The 19,355-nt window shown below is 36.8% G+C and overlaps 1 pseudogene across 1 annotated transcript; it reads left to right on the plus strand.

The window, feature by feature from the left end:
- The first annotated feature begins 2,490 nt into the window (after positions 1–2,490).
- On the plus strand, positions 2,491–7,906 carry LOC149539791 (pentatricopeptide repeat-containing protein At3g16610 pseudogene; annotated as a pseudogene). The gene is made up of 4 exons (XR_016356303.1): positions 2,491–5,901; positions 6,067–6,182; positions 6,689–6,903; positions 7,300–7,906. The product of XR_016356303.1 is annotated as a pentatricopeptide repeat-containing protein At3g16610 pseudogene (transcript).
- The last annotated feature ends 11,449 nt before the right edge of the window (positions 7,907–19,355 follow it).

Consider the following 19,355-nt stretch of genomic DNA (forward strand, 5'->3'; position numbering starts at 1 on the left):
TTATATTATGTTTTGATTTTATAGAGCTAGTTTATTTAGGGGATTGATTTAAGATAAATTTATCCTAAAAATTCAATAATCTTTCAAATGTGTTTAGAAATTTTATCTTTATCAATGGTTTCAACCATAGAGAGGATAGTAACATATAAAATATCAAACCAAACTTTCTTAAAGTCTAATTTAAACTAAAATACAAAACCAAGAATATTCATCATATTGAAAATATTTTTCTTTATAGTTTGATAGTTAAATTCTATAGAGGAACTCATGTTCTAATGGCCATTTACTCATTGATCGCTCAACCTCATAATTACTAATTTTAAAGAAACATAGTTGTGCATTCCGTACTTAAAATTGTTCACTTTAATTGAAACTGTGCAACTTTTTTGGTACTTGTAGTACCTAGAAAATGGGCTAATGTCTAACATATTATGAGCAAATCACAAACTCACTAAACATACTTTAACACCCTCTAGTCTACCATGAAAGCCAAACTAATAAAGAAAGCAACACAAGGTTAGAAACCTCGTCTTTCATTTGTAGCTCCCATGTCCTTCTTTCTTGTCCAAATGATGTAGCTTCAAAATTGCCTATAGTGCATACAAAGTTGAAGCAAAGTCTATGATAATGGTGATGCTATGAGAATACTTGAAGCTGTGATTTGAATGTGAGAGCAAGAGTGCAAAAGATGAGAAAAACTAGGGACCAGAAATGAGAGAAAGAGTGCTCATTTTATAATCAACTCTCAAGGTGAGAGCATTGGATTTGTCACCCTTGGATATGGGATGTGGCAAGAGATTTCTTTGAGAATCCATGACGCATATGACACAAGATGCCAAGTGTTAGATTCTATGATGCATGGAAGTCAAACTTGGCTAAATGTGGGAGAGAATCTATGACGCATCATAAGACACCTCAAGCCCACTTAAAGCCAAGAATCTATGACAAAGGGAGCTAAAGATAGACGTACGTAAGGGAATAAGAATATTGGATTATGACATATCTTAGCCAAATGTCAAAAGAGAATCCACAAAATGTCACACCCATGTGTCATGATGATGTCAATATTTTATGGGATATTTGAATCAAAAATCCTTTATTCCACAAAATAGGAATTAGTGAAAATGGAATTAATGAAGGAAAATATGACTTAGGAAATTAAGAATTTCCATGGTTTGGGGATGATGAACCAATTAATTAATAAAATTAATTAATTGATTGAGGATGACAATTAGGAAGAATAATTAGTAAGAATGATAGGATTAAATTATGGGTTATTTAATCCTATAGAGAAAATTAGTAAATGATTGGCCAAATTGATTAAATAAGTGCAACAGTATCCTTTGATGAAATGTGTTGATGACTGAGATTGACTAGGATGATGATGGATAGACCAAAACCATGGTCAAATTGATTGATTGATCGAAATTGATAACATGACAAGGACGCATGACATGAACTAAAGATATGTAACATTTAACTGACATTGTAAATGCTACAAGGTCAAGATCGATTGATAAGGTTGATCATAATAATATCAACGGACACAGTCAATATTATTAAAGTGGTATGATGATGTCATGATCCAACACTAAGAGCCTCGATAATGTCAAAGATCGGATGACATGAATGATAGTTTGACCTAGCACTGAGAGCCATGACAGTACTAAGGCCTGATTGATAAGACTTGATAGATTGAAAGGTTTCCAAGGCACTAAAAGCCACAACAATACCTAGGAATGGACAAATGATGATAGATTTGGGATGTTTGATATGTTTCGTGATGATTCAAATTGATTCCGAGTGAATTCGAGTTGATTTGATATGATTTTGAGTTGATATGAAATGATTTCGAAATGATATGAAATTGATGTGAAAGAGGATACCAATGATGAAATATGATCAGTTTGGCCAAAAGATCAGAGTTAGTGAAATAAGAAAATGAGACGAATTAGTATGAAAGAAGTGATGAAACTGTAGATGCAAACCATTTTTGAGTGTCTACAGTACTCATAACAAATGACTACAATGGTTTTAGACCATAAAAACTTTTATTATAGGAAAATGTATTGGTTTTTGAAGGAACATGTATTAAATTAGACGTACAAATTCATAAGGCGGGTATAATGTAAATTGTTTGAACATCTTTAAGTAGATATCCAACAATGCGTGTACATGTCTACTTTTTGATCTTTGTATATATTGTGAATCTCACAATATTGAACACAATTATATATAATTAACTTGATAGAACAACAAATTTATTGATCAATATTCATTGTCGAAGTAGTCTTATAGAAGCAACTTCAAAAAGCCTAATGTTCTTGCATCCTCTGTCTTAGGGATGTGCTTTTTTTTTTTTTCTAATAGATCCCATAGACTCATTTCACCTCGCACACATTCATTCATTTAGAAACACAAAGTATTCGCAGGAAAATGTAAGGACAATGTTAACAATGGTACCCTTTTCTTTTAAACATTTAGCATTTTTTATCCATTATTATTCGTAAAGCCATTTGTATCTTTGCCATTTAAGTTTGGGTTAATGGTATTCTTCATAAGCGGCACCAGTAGTGAAACCACTGATTGTTGTCGCCTGCAATTGTTCAATCAAAGAAAAGGGGATCGACCAGGGTGGCGATGAACTGTGTCACATTCATATCGCGAGTACTGGGCAGATGTTGGAATGTTTTTCTAATTAGATTGAATTGTCTGCTAGCTATCAATTGAGAATGCTTCCTGGCGATGTCATTATGGGATACAGACACTGACTAACACAATTTTTCATAATCATAAAATGCCCTTTCTGCTAATGACACACAATTCCACTAGAGACTCTTCTTTTTATCTTCAATTATTTCAGACCTGCATTTTCGAAAACGGGCTTTTACAAGGGAATAAACTCCATTCATTCATCCCTCATAGGCGATGTGCATTTGTTACACGCGCATCTTTTCATAATAAGCTCATTTACCTATATGTTAAGTCCGGGAGTCTGGTTGATGCTCGTAAAGTGTTTGACCGCATGAAAGAACGAGACAACCTCTCATGGAATACGATTATTTCAGGGTATAGAAGAGATGGGTTTCCTCAGGAGGCAGTCACATTGTTTCACCAAATGCAACAAACAGGTTTCCAACCCGATCAGTTCACATTTGCCAGCGTTCTCCCAGCTTGTGCCAAAATGGGAGCTTTGGAACAGGGCATTGCCATCCATCAAAGCATAAAAGATGAAGGAATTTTGTCAGATGTTGTAGTTGTAAGTGCCTTGGTTGACATGTATGCAAAATGTGGAAACATAGACAAGGCGCGGGAATTGTTTGACAGAATTCCTCAAAGAGATGTGGTTTCATGGAATGCCATGATTGCAGGATATGCACAGAATGGATTTGTTGAGGCGGCATTAGAAACTTTCAAACAAATGCAGTTGGCAGGTGTAAAGCCGGACTCCGCAACCTTTGCCAGCACCCTCCCCGCCTGTGCGAAAATGGGAGCTTTGGAACAGGGTATAGTCATCCATGAAAGCATGAAAGGTAGAGGGATTTTATCAAATGTTGTAGTTGCAACTGCCCTGGTAGACATGTATGCAAAATGCGGAAGCATTGACAGGGCACGTGAAGTGTTTGACAATATGCCGCAGAGAAATGTAGTTTCATGGACTGCAATGATCGCAGGATATGCACAGAATGGTTGTGTTGAGAAGACTTTGGACACTTTCAAACAAATGCAGTTGGTGGGTGTAAAGCCAAATTCCACAACCTTTGCCAGTGTTCTCCCCGCGTGTGCCAAAATGGGAGATTTAGAACAGGGCATGTATGTCCATGAATGCATAAAGGATAGAAATATAATATCAGATGTTGTAGTTGCAACTGCCCTGGTAGACATGTATGCAAAATGTCGAAGCATAGACAAGGCACGTGAAATATTCGACAAAATGCCTGAAAGAAATGTGGTCTCATGGAATGCCATGATTTCAGGATATGCACAAAATGGATTTGCTGAAGAGGCTTTAGAAACTTTCAAGCAAATGGAATTGGTAGGTATAGAGCCAAATTCCACAACCTTTGCCAGCATTCTCCCAGCTTGTGCCAAAATGGGAGCTTTGGAGCAGGGTATGGACATTCATCAAAGCATAACAAATAGAGGATTTTTGTCAGATGTTGTAGTTGCAACAGCCTTGGTAGACATGTATGCAAAATGTGGAAGCATTGACAAGGCACTTGAACTGTTTGACAAAATGCTTGAAAGAAATGTAGTCTCATGGAATGCCATGATTGCAGGATATGCACAGAATGGATTTATTGAAAAGGCTATAGAAACTTTCAAGCAAATGCAATTAGCTGGTGAAAAGCCAAATTCCACAACCTTTGCTAGCATACTACCCGCATGTGCCAAAATGGGAGCTTTGGAACAGGGAATTGAAATCCATCGAAACATAATGGAAGGTGGAATTTTGTCAGATATTATAGTTGGAAATGTTCTTGTAGACATGTATGCAAAATGTGGAAACATAGACAAGGCACATCAACTGTTTCACAGTATGTGCCAAAGAAATGTGGTCTCATGGACTGCGATGATTGCAGGATATGCACAAAATGGTTTTGTCGAAAATGCTTTAAAAACTTTCAAGCAAATGCAATTGGCAGGCATACAGCCAGACTCTACAACCTTTGCCAGCATCCTGCCTGCCTGTGCTAAAATGGGTGCTTTAGAACAGGGCAAGGACATCCATCAAAGCATACTGGAAGGGGGATTTTTGTCGGATATTATAATTGGAAATGCTTTGGTAGACATGTATGCAAAATGTGGAAGCATAGACAAGGCACGTGAACTGTTTGATACCATACCCCAAAGAGATGTCATCCTATGGAATGCAATGATTGCAGGATATGCACAAAATGGACTTTGCAAGGACGCTCTCGAAATGTTTGAATTAATGAAGCACTCTGGGATATTTCCTGACACTATAAGCTTTGCCTGTGTTCTATGTGCATGCAGTCATGCAGGTTTGGTGGATGAGGGGTGCACATATTTCAATCATATGGGTAATCCTTATTGGATTACACCTACAATTGATCATTATGTGTGCATGGTTGACCTCCTTGCTCGTGCTGGCTTTCTTGAGGAAACCCTAAACTTCATCATTAAGATGCCAGCTAAACCTCTGGATGTTGTGTGGCTGTGTTTTCTTGGTGCCTGTAGATCACATATGAATATAGGCTTAGGAGTATATACAGCAATGCTGCTTTTGGATTTGAATCCTAAAAATGGTGCAACTTATGTTCTTCTCTCAAACATCTATGCAGAAGTAGGCAGGTGGGGTGAGGCTCAAATGGCAAGGAGATTGATGAAAGATAGAGGAATCGAAAAAATCCCTGGATGTAGTTGGACTGAAGCCAATAAAATGGTACATGCTTTTTGTGTAGGAGACAGATCACATCCATAGATGAAGGAGATCTATGTAATGTTGAAGAAATTGTCTTGGGAGATGAAGGCAGAAGGGTATTGTCCAGATTCATTGCATTTACACAATGATGTGAAAGAGGAGGAAAAATATTTTTTTCTGTCACCATAGTGAAAACTTGGTGATTGCATTTGGTGTGTTAAACATGCCTCTTGGAACGACTATTAGAATTGTGGAGAACCTTCGAGTATGCATTGATTACCACACTGCAACAAAATTTATGTCCAAGATTGTTGGATGTGAAATTGCTGTGAGAGATGTGAACCATTTCCATCATTTTAAAGAGGGACAATGTTCTTGTGGGGATTATTGGTGATAATAAATGAAGCAATCTCAACGATAGGCTTGCATGACAATAATATGCAGCATGTCAGACCTGCACTTGCAGTGATAATGAAGGGACAAGGTTTTATTTTCAGTTTTTAGATTCTTTTGGGGTGGGGAACTCTGTTCTTTTTGTTTTGTTTTGAGCAATCTAGGTGATACTGTTTGATTTGTAAAATTAGATGCATAGAGTGTTGATCACTGCTTATATACATTGTTGGAGTGTTTATCAAAGCCCCGCTTATGATAAAATGGACATTCTATTGAATTGTTTTCAGGAAACTTGCATATTTACGTAATGAAGAGCTGGAGAAAGAGGTGGAAAATGAGGAAAAAAAGGCGAGGAACACTTAAAGTAAATGGAATGATGATTGACCATAAGAAAATGGGAGAGGTTTCGCAATCCTCCTTTCCACCTTTGTCATTTTGTAGTGATTTTGTTTGGATTAATTGTATTATCTTTTGCATATGATAGATCCACCATTTGAGATTAAATTACACATCCCCAATCTGAAAGAGAACGAAAAAGAATTACCTCTGCCACCATAGTGAATACTAAGCAATTACTTATTGGTTTGTTAAACATGCCTCCTAGAACAACTATTAGAGTTGTGAACAACTTTCGGGCATGAATTGATTGCTAGATTTGCACTACAATAATGTGCAGCATGTCAAGACCTGCACATGCAGTAATAATGAAGGACAAGTTTTATTTTCGAATTGTAGATTGTTTGGGGGTTAGAAGTGTTCGTTATTTTTGTTTTCTTTTGAGGAATCTAGATGATATGTTGGTATTGTAAATAGATACAAAGAGTGCTGATCACTACTTATATACATTGTTGGAGTGTCTATCAAAGCCCTGTTTATGACAAAATGGACTTGTCATTGAATTGTTTTCAGGAAACTTGCACATTTATGAATGAAAAGCTGGAGAAAGAGGGGTGGGAAAGGTTAGGAATACTTAAAAGTAAATGGAAAAATGCTTGACCAGAAGGAAATGAGAGTGGGTTCACTATCTATTATCATTTGTAAATTTATTTTGTTTGGATTAATTGTATTATCTTTTGCCTATGTCAGGTCCACTGTTTGAGATTAAATTACACATTCCTCATCAGGTACGTAATTTTTTGTAAGTGCCATGTAAATTTATTTTATTTATGGTTAGATATTTCTAATGTTTCTTTAATCTTTACACCCTTTCACTTGGTGAGATAGCTAATAGACTTGTGAATTCACATACATTTTTAAAATGAATATTATTTCAATCTGTTTAGTTCTAATTATAAATAAACTATTACAATTTAAATGGAGAAGTGAAAAAATAATACAGAATTGAGGCTATTCATGATTCTCATGGCAACCTACTATGTGATAAGGATGACATTGAAGCTAAAGCAGTTTCTTTTTTCAAACAATTCTTATCTTTTTCTCATAATTCTCAATCTGCAATTCCTTTGGATTACATCCCTGCCCTCATTTCTGAAAAAGTTAATGGTTGTTTGATGACTAAGTTCACTTGCATGAGCTTAGAGAGGTAGTCTCCCAATGGCACCTGAAAAAGCTCTTGGGTTTGATGGCTATGCTGCCTTGTTTTTCCAGAGATGTTGGGATTGTTTTTGGCACTGATGTTGTACTAGCACTGGAGGAAGCCTGATGAATATAAAAATGTTGAGGGACCTTAATAATTCATACATAACAATCATTCCCAAAACTGATACCCCTTATTCCTTCGCAGATTTCAGGCCAAATTGCTATCTGTAATGCTCTGTTTAAAAACTTTACAGAAGCAATTACAATGATGTTAACTAGTATAATTCCCTCTGTTATTTATGAAGAGCGGGGTGGTTTATGTTGGACTGTGAAGTAATCATGGAGAGCCACTAGTAGTGGTTGAGTGATTATGGAGAATCATCTAGTTGTGGTTGAGTCATACTAAATTTTGAGTTACCAAAATTGTAATTTTGACAAGTGTCGTACAAGTCATACTCACTAAATTCAGTAGGTGGTTTGTAATTAGGACTATGCAACTCGATGTCATGTTTGAAGATACGTTTTTGAACATTGTTGTAATTGTGAAACTTCTTCAGAAATAATATTGAAAGATATTTGCTTGTGGTTTTTTATTGGTATAATTTTGCGAGGGTTTTCCACATAAAATTTTGTGTTGTGCATTTGCTCTCCTTTGTATATTTTGCACTCGTAATTTTCATAACAGTTTTGTCCCTGACAAGGAGACTCATGATGGGTCATACTTGCCAATGAATTGTTGCATTCCATAGTTTTAGAAAAGATACCTACTATGCTCTTAAAGTTAGATATGGTGAAGGCTTATGATAGATTTTGTAGATGTTTGGTTTCAATTTGAAATGGACAAAATGGGTTCTTTCTTGTAGCTCAGGTGTCATATTTTCAATATTGCTAAATGTTTCTCCCTGTGGTTATTTTGCTATTACATGGGGACAATGTCAATGGGATCCCCTTTCACCTTTTTAATTTTTTTGCATCTTTATGGCCTAGGGCTTAATTAGAGTAATTCATTTTGCTTGTAACAGAAACTTGTGGAAAGGCATATCTCTTCCTTCAGTGCAGGATTTTTTCACTTACTGCTTGTTTGCTGATGATACCCTCTTGTGTGAGCAAACTTCTATGGAGGAACCAAAAGCTATAAAAAAGTAGCCTCTACTTATTCAGATCTTTAAAGACAGGTAATCAATGAAGAAATATCTTCTCCATGTTTCCCCTCTTGCTCATAAGAGGCTTGTAAATTTCTGGGACTTCTCTATTGGCTCTTTGCCTTGTAAATACCTAGGGATTCCATTCTTCTCAAGGAAAGAAACACATGACTTTTGAAATAAAATTGGAACTGACATCTCCAAGAAAATTCTATCTTTGAAACATAAATGGCTGAAGTTGGTTGGGAAAAATTACAATGGTCAAATCAGTTTTAAATGCGATTCCAATCTAGCTAATTTCGGTGCAAAAACTCCCAGGAGGTACACCCTTCTTAAGCTTCAAAGGATCCTTGAAACTTTTGTTTGGGTTGATAATGTTCACATTAATGATAAAATTTCACTGGTTGTCTAGGGAAAAGCTTGTTTCCAAAAGAAAGGAGTGGCATGGGAATTTAAAATCTGGATTTTAAGAATATTGCATTGGGTGCCAAGATGATATGGAGCACCTATCAAACTCCAAATGCGAGATGGTGCAGAATGTTGAAGCCGAACTATCTTGACAACTAGAATGCAAGAAAAAATTTCACCATTGAAAGTATGCCTTAGGAATCAAAGATTTCAAACTTTTTGACATCCTGTAGAGATGTAATGCTGCCACATATATCTTGGTTAATACGTAATGGGAAGGAAGCAAAGATTTGGGATGACTCTTGGAACAGTCACAATCCACGTAGGCAAATTAGGAGTTGGTCTATCTTGAAGCCCCTTCTTAAAGAACTATGGGGTTTATATGTAAAGAGTTACTTCTAGGTTTACTATTCAGTGCATCCCCCTGACGTAACTTGGAAATCTGTGGACTTCCTCCCTAAACCTCAAGAGTTAAAGAATGCCTCTCAGGTGGAGTTATCTAAGAGATGGCTAAATTTTCTCTCCAGGGCGATGAAATCATTTGGTTAAGAGATAAAACTGGAATGTGTAATGTCCAAGATGAGAACAACATTTCTTGGCCTTCTCACTTGTGTTGGGGTGTTGCTTCCCTTCCCAAAGCAGGGGCTTTTGCTTGACTAACTCTAAAAGACATAATTTTAATAGCAGCAAGACTTGATCATTTAGGGATAATTGCAGTTTTCCCATGCATTTTTCTTGGTAACTTCATAGAGGATACAAATCATCTCTGTTGCAGTGTGATTTTGCCCAACATTGTTGGAATTGGTTATAATGTAAGCTTGCTTGATCTTCTCCTTTGCAGTACACATTATTACTCTATTCCAAAGCTGGTCTATTATGCAAAATTAGCCATGTTTGCCTTCAGAGATAAGCCTATCTCTCCACATATGGAACATCTAGCTAAAGTGAAACTAGCCAGATAATAGGATCTTAAGAAAACAAGCAACAACTTTTTCTCAGGTCCTTTCTTAGATTGAGAAGAATATCTCAAAAATGGTCATGAATTTTTTTCTAAAGCTAATATACATTTCATACACTTACACTTCCTAGCACAGTGAATGGATAAAAAATGGTCAACTCCCTCCTATTGCTAAATGGAAAACAACCATTACTGTGGCAGCTAGGGCTAACCTTGGAAAATTTGGTATTGGTGCTCTCATTTGTGACGCAAAAGGGAAACTTGTCAAAGTAGCACGTAAAAAAGTTCTAGATGGTTCAAACAACAAAGTGGAATTTGAAGCTCTAAGCTTAGGTTTCGATATGGCCAGATCTCTTTAATTAAAAAACATTCAGACTGAAGGAGATTCAATGATTGTAGAAAATACATTTTCTAATCAATCGATTGGGATAAGGTGACTCAACCTTACGACGTTTTATTGCTTTATTTGTGCTTTCTTGGAAAGTTGCTAAATGAAATTGGATTCTTCCACAAGAAAAGACTTGGAGTAGAAAAATAGAAAGCTTCTAGTTTTTGGTGATTTATTCTCTTATGCTTTTTTTTTATGCAAGGGTTGTGCATAAGAAAGTTTTTTAAATAATTTGTAGATTTGTTGAATGTAGACGCTTTAGAAATTGTTTCCTCTTGTATGAAAACTCTATGAGTAGAAAGCATTGTTGTAGAGAATGTAGAGAGAAAGATGAGAAGTTATTTGCATAGGGTTATGTTGCCGGATTTTCTCTAGAATGGAGCAAGATGTAAATCTCCATGTGAAGGCTGAAAATGTATTGTAACTTGTTGTTGAATAATACATCAGCTTGATGGTTTGGAGGGTGGGGTTTTTACTTGGAAAGGTTTCCCCCATGTATATCTATGTTCTCTTTTCTGTCTCATTCTTCTAGTTCTATGACTGTAGAATAATAATCTGTATGTCGTTATGCTGCTGAATTTTGTTTACATCTATAAATTGTAGTCACTTTCCTTTAAGGTTTTAATTGTGGGAAATCAACTATGTCTATTTCCGCTTTTATGGCATAGTAGTATGCACTTGTATTTGCTTATTAGAAGTTGTACAAGGAACTATTGTATACAGGATGTGCATACTGATCTCAGATGAATTTCTGGGGTGCGCTCATTTCCCTTCAAATTGGTATTAGAGCTCATTTTTGTGAATTGCATGTTGCTTGCATGTTAGGATTCACAAGGTTTCTGGTTCTGGGTATTTCTTTTGTTAAGATTTCTTAGCTTGCAGAGCTTGAAGAAGTTGTTTTGAAGAAATTGACTGATAATTAATCCTTTGATGAGTGGAAGTCTTGCAATTGATTTGTTCTTTCAGGAGACAACAAACATTTCTTGAAGGATGGTGAAGATAGAGAAAATAGAATTGGTCATGTTGAAATGACATTGATTTGGAGCTCTTGGTTGACAGCAAAATGACTCTTGATGCATGGGTATTTGAAGGTGTCTCTTTTGTTACCTGGAATGCATAGAGGCTATGGAGTTGATCATTGGATAGCTTGGAAGCTTCTGAATAGCTTATCTCTCTCAGATGCATGTACTAGTAGTGGTTGTGGAATTGGTCTACAAGTGGGCCTGGAGTTCCAGTATTATGTTTTCCTCTTGGATGTTTATACATGCATGACTTGGATTCTTGTTCGTTGGATTTGAGGGGTTTATAGATTTTCCTTAAAAAATCTATGGTGATGTTCATCTATGATAATCCATTATTCTGGGTTCAGCTGTTTGGTATTTTATTCAGACTTTGAGTCTTTTAGATGAGAAGTGGGTGTGGATGTGCATGGGTGTTCTTAAACACAATGTTTTTGCAATTTTTGCATGCTGAAATAAAAACTTGTAGTTTTTTGTGGATCTACTAAAGAGCTATTTTCTAGACTCTTGTTCCTTTAGAGTGGTACTAGATGAGATAGTTGTAGTTCTAGATGCATGCATTCTTTGTGCATGGTGAGAGGAGGTCTTTTCTTTTCTTTCTCTGCATGGAGATGTTGGTACGTGATCAGTCACTCAGCATTTCTGTGGTGATGCTTTGTTGGATTCCTGGACTATGGTGCTTGATGTGGACATAATTGACAAATTAGATTTGTTCTTGATATGGTGTTTGAGTCATGTTGTCTACATGATTATTCGATTTGATCTCATTTGCATATGTCACTAATGTGATAGTGGGTTTGCATGTTGCAATGATTGGATCTACAAGTTATGCAGTCAGGTGGGTAGGCCACCCATTTAATTGCAGTGGGATAACTTGGATGTGGATTGTCTATATCCACCAGATTTGATTCAGTGTTGGTGTATACTTGTTAGCTGGCCTTGTTTGTGGTCACTTGTGCATTTGTGTGGTTCCTTTGAGATGAGAGGATGGATGATATTTGAGCACTTAGATAGTCAGTTATGGAGTCCTAAAGCATGGTGAATTTCCTTAGTGTGGAGATCTTGGTTTCACCCAGTGTGATGTGTGAGCCTGGATGATTTCCAGATTTGGAGGATGGTGTGTCATATGCTTGGAGAGCTTGGTATCACACTTCAGTGGGAGCTTTAGTAGTGGTTGTATTTTTCCATCATATGGTGATGGATGATCTTCTTTAGTGTTGCAGATGTTGGAGGATGCCTTAGATCCTATTGCTACAGAAGGGTCTTTCACATTTGTTGGTTCACTAGTTGGATATGGTATCCTCATGTGTTTGGAGATGTTGACATCTTTAGGATTCAAGGAGTCCTTGGTAGAGATGTTGTTTATGTTGTAATTTGATATGATCACATGAAGCATGTTATCTTTTTGGAGGAGATAGTTTAGAGCATGATGTCATGTTTATGTTCTTGATTCCATGGTTGAAGCTTTGACATTGATCTTGTTTTAGTTTCTTGGTATTGAGTACTTTGATCATTTGCTTGATACTTCATGACAGTGCTATGTTGTAGTGGAGTTTTGCATGGAGTGATTGATTGCAGGTGCTTGTGGATACTTGGAGACTTAGGTGAGGCTAGAGTTCTCTTGAGATGAGAGACATGTTGTTGAGATGTATACTCTTGATGAGATTTCAACAGAAAGTCTGAGGAGCCTACACCTTTGTTGGACGTGAGTTCAATATAGACCTATGAGGAGATTATTCTTGGATAAGTCACATAATGACTTGCATATCTTGGAGGAGCATTCTCATTCCCTGCTTTTGGTCTACTCGGTAGTTTATCACTTGAAAGGTATTGCCCAATGTTACTTTCAAGTGCTTTATCTTTTATTTCATATTCGTAGATCTTGAGTTGTAGTTAGATGGTTCTGGAGGATTCATTGTGAGAGATGGATAACATGATTATCTCCTTGAGGTGTACTCTCATTTATGATGAAAATAGGAGATGGTAGTGGGTTGATTTCCTAAAATGGGAAATGGGTTGTTTGATCTTCTTTGAGAGGCTTAGATCCATGTAGATTCATGATATCATGTTATGTTTGATCTCTTGAGGTTGAACGGTTTTGGATGTTGTTGTGGCTTTCCTCTTGGGGTTGTGAAGGAGATCATACTTGGCACAATTGACATTTAGAAGTGTTTGTAGAAGGACATGCTACATGCTTATGATTTGCAGTTTTTTTCTTTGGTCTTGGTTATCTTTTTGGATGTTTTGATTCACATAACATTGTTTTTGAGATCTGTTGGAGCTATGGTGGTCACTCTTTTGTGGTCATTTGTTATCATTTGTACTTCATTGTTTTTGTGATGACAAGGTGGTTCCTTTATCTCTTTTCTTTGTTGGATGTGGAGAACATGGGAGAGTTGTGGAGACTGGATGAGAGAGATGTTTCTTGCAGTTCTTTTGCTAAAGGATTTGCATATCTTTGTGGATGGTCCTTGGTACTACATGATTGCACTTTCTTTGTGTTGTTATCAGTAGACTCAGATGCTTTTGATTTTTCAAATTTGACATTACCCATGCAGTGGGAGTTATTGTATGTGTTTGATCTTCATCAACTGGTTTGTACATAGAGCTTGAGGTTGTAGTTTATGGGTTAGTTATGTTGTTGGCATGAGTTTTTTGGTGTTGGATACCTTTGAGGTATGGGTGACTGGATGGGTTAGCATTTACTGTGGATGTTATTTTCAATCTCACGGGTTTATCAGTTGGATTGGACAAATCAATTTGGTGGTTGTTCTAGTTGATGTTTTATCTTGTTTTCTGAAGGATGACTTCACAGTTTTGTTGGGCTAAGAAGTTGACGTTTTTGATGCTTCTGTGTAGCTCATGAGCACAGTGGAGTGGTGGCAATGTGTGTAGCCTTTGTTATCACATGGATCTTATGTTTGTGTTATTTGGACAGGTGTCTAGTTGGAGCACGAGAGCATATGTTATGATTTATGTTATTTCATAGATGGTTGTGATGATATAGTTTCATCACTTTGAATCTTGTAAGGTCTTCGTCAAGTGGGAGATTGTTGGGATAAGGTGACTCAACCTTACCATGTTTTATTGCTTTATTTGTGCTTTCTTGGAAAGTTGCTAAATGAAGCTGGATTCTTTCACAAGAAAAGACTTGGAGTAGAAAAACAGAAAGCTTCTATTTTTTGGTGATTTATTCTCTTATGTTTTGTTTTTATGCAAGGTTTGTGCATAAGGAAGTTTCTAAAATAATTTGTAGATGCGTTGAATGTAGACGCTTTAGAAACTATTTCCTCTTGTATGAAAACTCTATAAGTGCAAAGCATTGTTGTAAAGAATGCAAAGAGAGAGATGAGAAATTATTTGCACAGAGTTATCTTGCCGGATTTTCTCTAGGAATGAGCAAGATGTAAATCTCCATGTGAACGTTGAAAATGTATTGTAACTTGTTGCTCAATAATACATTAGCTTGATGGTTTGGAGGGTGGGGTTTTTACTTGGAAAGGTTTTCCCCACGTATATCTGTGTTCTCTATTCTATCTCATTCTTCTAGTTCTATGACTGTAGAATAATAATCTGTATGTCGTAATGCTGCTGAATTTTGTTTAGATATGTAAATTGCAATCACTTTCTTTTAAGGTTTTAATTGTGGGAAATCAACTATGTTTGTTTCCGCTTTTATGGCATAGTAGTATGCACTTGTATTTGCTTATTAGAAGTTGTAGAAGGAACTATTGTATACAGGATGTGCATACTGCTCTTAGATTAATTTCTAGGGTGCTCTCATTTCCCTTCAAAATCAACACCCAACTGGAGCTTACAATACCTTCTTGGTAAGATACTAATGCAATTAGATTTCCTTGATTCCTTTGAAGTCTCTCATTGTTATCTAGAAGTGAATATCAGGTAGATGTTCTAGCTAACAAGGCAATTGATGAAGACAATGTGTTTCAATTTTTCCCCTGTTGGGAGTTCCTGCATTGATGAATTACTCTATCGTAACATGTAAACATTCTCGTTGTTTAGATGTCTGGGGGACTGTTTTTACTGTTCTTTCCTTGATTTCAGTTGTAGTTTTCTTTGGATTTCACTCTCAGAATCATAGCAAACATTGAAGTGATCATTCCTCTCACCTTCAAGTTAATAAGAAAATTAGTGTTGGGCAAGGTTGGAACATATTGCAACAGTCATCTTAAATTGTTGAAAAGTTTATAAGCACTTCTCATTGCTGATTTGGACTCGTTTTGTTTTGGTGGATCTGAGATAATCTAAAAAGTCTCATCAATTATGACATTGAGAGTTGGCAGCTTGTTTCAGTTGGCTTTTAAAAGAAAAAGAAAAGTTAGTAGATGTGCATTGCAATTGAAAACCTTGCATATATTTATGTTAGAGAGTTAGTAAATAACACATGTTTATGTAAAAAAAAAATTCATAATTTTATATTTATATTGTAATTCCATAAATTAATAATATTACAAAATTGTACATGAGGATATTTACAGGGAGAGAATTAAATAGGGGTTTTTTATTTGAAGTGGCAATGGGTCTTAAACAAGAGGACTTCAGAAGATTCATTTCTTTAATAATTTCAAAGATATAATAAGAGATGATCATAATATTGAAAAAGAATAATATAGTTATATTCATGCAATAAGTTTTCAAAGGAAGAATATGATTATATTCATGATATGGTCAAATTGACAAATTTTTAACTTGTGATGAACTTAACAATGGCGACAAAAGTTAAATTCCATTTGATAGAATAGTAATTGAGTATTTTTCATTAGTTGCATATCTAGTAAATGCTAATAAATACTGAAATCCATCTACTACATTGCTACATCTAGAGTTTGTTTAAATTTTGTAATACAATTATCTTTAAAATCTTGAATTTTTACGTATCTTTCATAGGAAAAATATATAATATAGGATTCAATTCACAATGTTTAGATACTTACATGAGTCATATGGCTAACAATTTTTGTCCGGTCAATTTTAAAATGTTTTTGATTAAGTAAAGCGGGTTTTTTATAGGGGTTCCTAAAACCCACCAATTAACTACAAAATACTACTAAGAGTTCAGGTCTAGCAACCAAGCAACAGAAAAAAAAAAACGAGCCATACCCAACGATGAAACGTAAACAAAAAACATATGGCCAAAAGCTAAGGTACAAACAAAAAACTAGGAGCAACGATCAGGACACCAATTCTTTAGTCAGCTCTACTTTCTTGAGCTCCAGCTCTCCCATGGCCTCAGCCTCGTTGGTCTTCGATTGGCTATCATCAAAAGAGACCTCCTCTTCCCTCTTCCTCTTTTCCACTCTCCTCCTTTTGCTTGGGCTCTCACCCTACAAAGAATCATCCTCATCAGCTGCCCTAGTTTCCTCTTTGTCCTTTTCCTCCTTCCCCTTTTTACTTTCCTCCATTATCAGGTGCAACTGAATGATGTTATCATTAAGACCTTTTATTATGTTTAGGCTCTGGTTAGCTGAGCTATGGAGAGAGCTCTCCATCCTTTCCACTATTTTTTCAATCTCAAAAACCCGTGCATCCAGCTTGCTAATTCTGACATTCCTGTCTCCCCCTTCCGACCTTTCCTGCCCCTGCATCCTAAACTTAATCTCTTCAATTTCATGGAAGATCCATTTAATGGACCATAAATTGTCTACCAAACTATTGCGGGCATTGTTAAGAAGGTTCATCCTCATATCCCATGCGTTTTCACTAAGAATCACCAAAGTCGGGTCAATGAGCTCTTCTAACTGTATTTTGCCATCCCTTCCCTCCAAAATCTCTAGGTGGATATGTTCTCTAACTAGACCCATTTCCATAGTACTGGCATGAAAGTTCCTTTATGCAATTTTCCTTTCCTTTACATCAAGAGTATCAGTGGTATTAGCCAAGCCCTCTTTCTCTTTTCTCTCTTCCAGAGCTTCGATAGTGCTCTCCTTTCCCTTACCAAGTGCCTTCTTAGCATCCTTCTCACCACCCCTTTTCCTTTTGACTGAGTTGTCATCCTTCCTACTTACTTGAGCCTTACTGGTGCCCTCCTCTCTGACATTGCCCTCGTTATCCATGTTCATCCCCTCTTACTCATCATTATAATCCTCCTCTGAGTTTTCCTCTTGCTTTATCCTTCTCTCTATTCCTCTCCTTGGCTTCTTTTTCTTCTTCCTACCCATATCCTTCATGATTTTATCCACCTCCTCTTCGTCATCCGAGTGCAAACTAGCACTATCCCCTGTATCTGAAGGGAGGTAGGAGCTCTTTGTCTCCTCAGAAGAATCTACCTTTTGGGCAACAACCCTTCCACAAGTTTGAGCTTTAAAATGCTCATATGTGAGTAATAAAAAACCCTCATGGAAGGCTGGATTAGCATGCGCTTTCTTCTTATAATCCATAATACTCTTATTTGCAAATAAAAATAGGTATAAGGGGATGGAAATTTTTGTTCCATACCTAAAATGGTTTAGGATAACAAAATGGTGGGTTTGAATCCTGTCAAACCTTGTGTCAAGCATAATGTAGGATATAATTGCCCTTACAATAAACCTCCACAGTTTCTTAATAGAGGCGAGCTCATAGTAGGCACAGTCTTCACTAGATCCTTCATCTCCTTCGTGTCCTTTGCAAAGTCTTTCACCGCATTTAGGGATATTTTGTTATCCCTATAGAATTTTATGCCTTGATTGGGGGAGTTAATGACCTTGATGATGACCCCTTCATTGACCTGGAAGTCAATCCCATCAATCTTCACCTTCCCATCTCTCCATGACTTAACCATAAGGTCAATAATCTTAGGATCTCAGCCATGAAGTTTTTCAATGAAGGACAAGATGTTGCCTTCCCTCAACTTCTCCCACACCTTCCATTGCCTCTTCCACTTCTCTACTTCTCCCTCTGGTGCTCTACGATGCCTCTCCCCAACCATTATGTTACAGAAAGAAAAAGAAAAACTTTGTGCTCTCCAAGCACTGTGAGCCGAACATTGATTTTTCTCACAAAACTTGTACTTGCCTCCATCCTCAGTAAAGCAATAGTAATAGTAATTACCAGTTGCCCATAAAACGTGCCACAAAGCCCCCCAATTATGATGCCTCTGAATCGGCCCATGCCAAGCTTTCATCACTTTACAAGTTTGATTGACAACATTAACTACCATAATTACACTTTATGTTGCCCGTCCTCCACTGGGTTCTCTCCAACTCAAGTATACTTTTAGCGGCCAGTAAAAATCCCTCTCCAGTAGGCCATCTATGTGACGTGTCCCTCCTTACTACCTCATTAGCCATCCAATCAGCAGCCACATTTCCCTCACAGTAAACATGTGACACAAAGCCCTTTCGAAGGAAAGTAAGATATTTTTCGTTTCCTCCATCATATTCTTAATACTCCATGACGGAGGGTGTTCTCCTCTTAGGCATTTAATAATATTATTTGAATTCCTCTCCAACCATAAGCATTTGACCCCTACCTATTTAGCTAATTTAGTTGTTTGAAGGGCTACACAAGCCTCCGCATAATGATTTGTTTGGTGTCTCAGGGGGAAAGCAATCGTCACAATTCCATACCCATGATTGTTTCTTATCACCCTTCTGCATCCCGCCGCTCCTAGGTTGCCTTTGGCCGCTCCATCAAAGTTGGCTTTGTGCCAACCTTCCAGGGGTAAAGACCAGTGGCACTCATTTCTTCTTGTCTGACTATCAATACTGCTTCCAATTTCACTTGTGAAAGGGTTAGATCCTTTAATAAACATATAATTTTTCCATGAGGGCATTTTGAATTTTACCAAACACAATTCTAGCAGGAAGGCTAGCACCCCTAAAGATACGGTTATTGCACTCCTTCCAAATACCCCATCCAAAATGAGGCAAGGCCCATTTACTTATAGTTTGAAGCCCAGATCCCTACCAAGAGTTATTCCACAGCCTAAAGAATTCAATAGTCAAGTTAGGAGCACACCAGCTCAACCCAAAAGCTTGATTGAGAAAAGACCAAACCTCTCTAGTGAAAGAGCAATGTATAAACAAGTGATCCACAGTTTCAGCTTGGTTTTTGCAAAGGACACATCTATTAGGAATAGGAGGACCCTTTTTACTTAGGTTGTCTATTGTCAAGATCTTGT

The sequence above is a fragment of the Cupressus sempervirens genome, chromosome 9, assembly GCF_028749045.1.
Source record: "Cupressus sempervirens isolate cs-2001-9-10 chromosome 9, ASM2874904v1, whole genome shotgun sequence".
NCBI lineage: Eukaryota > Viridiplantae > Streptophyta > Pinopsida > Cupressales > Cupressaceae > Cupressus > Cupressus sempervirens.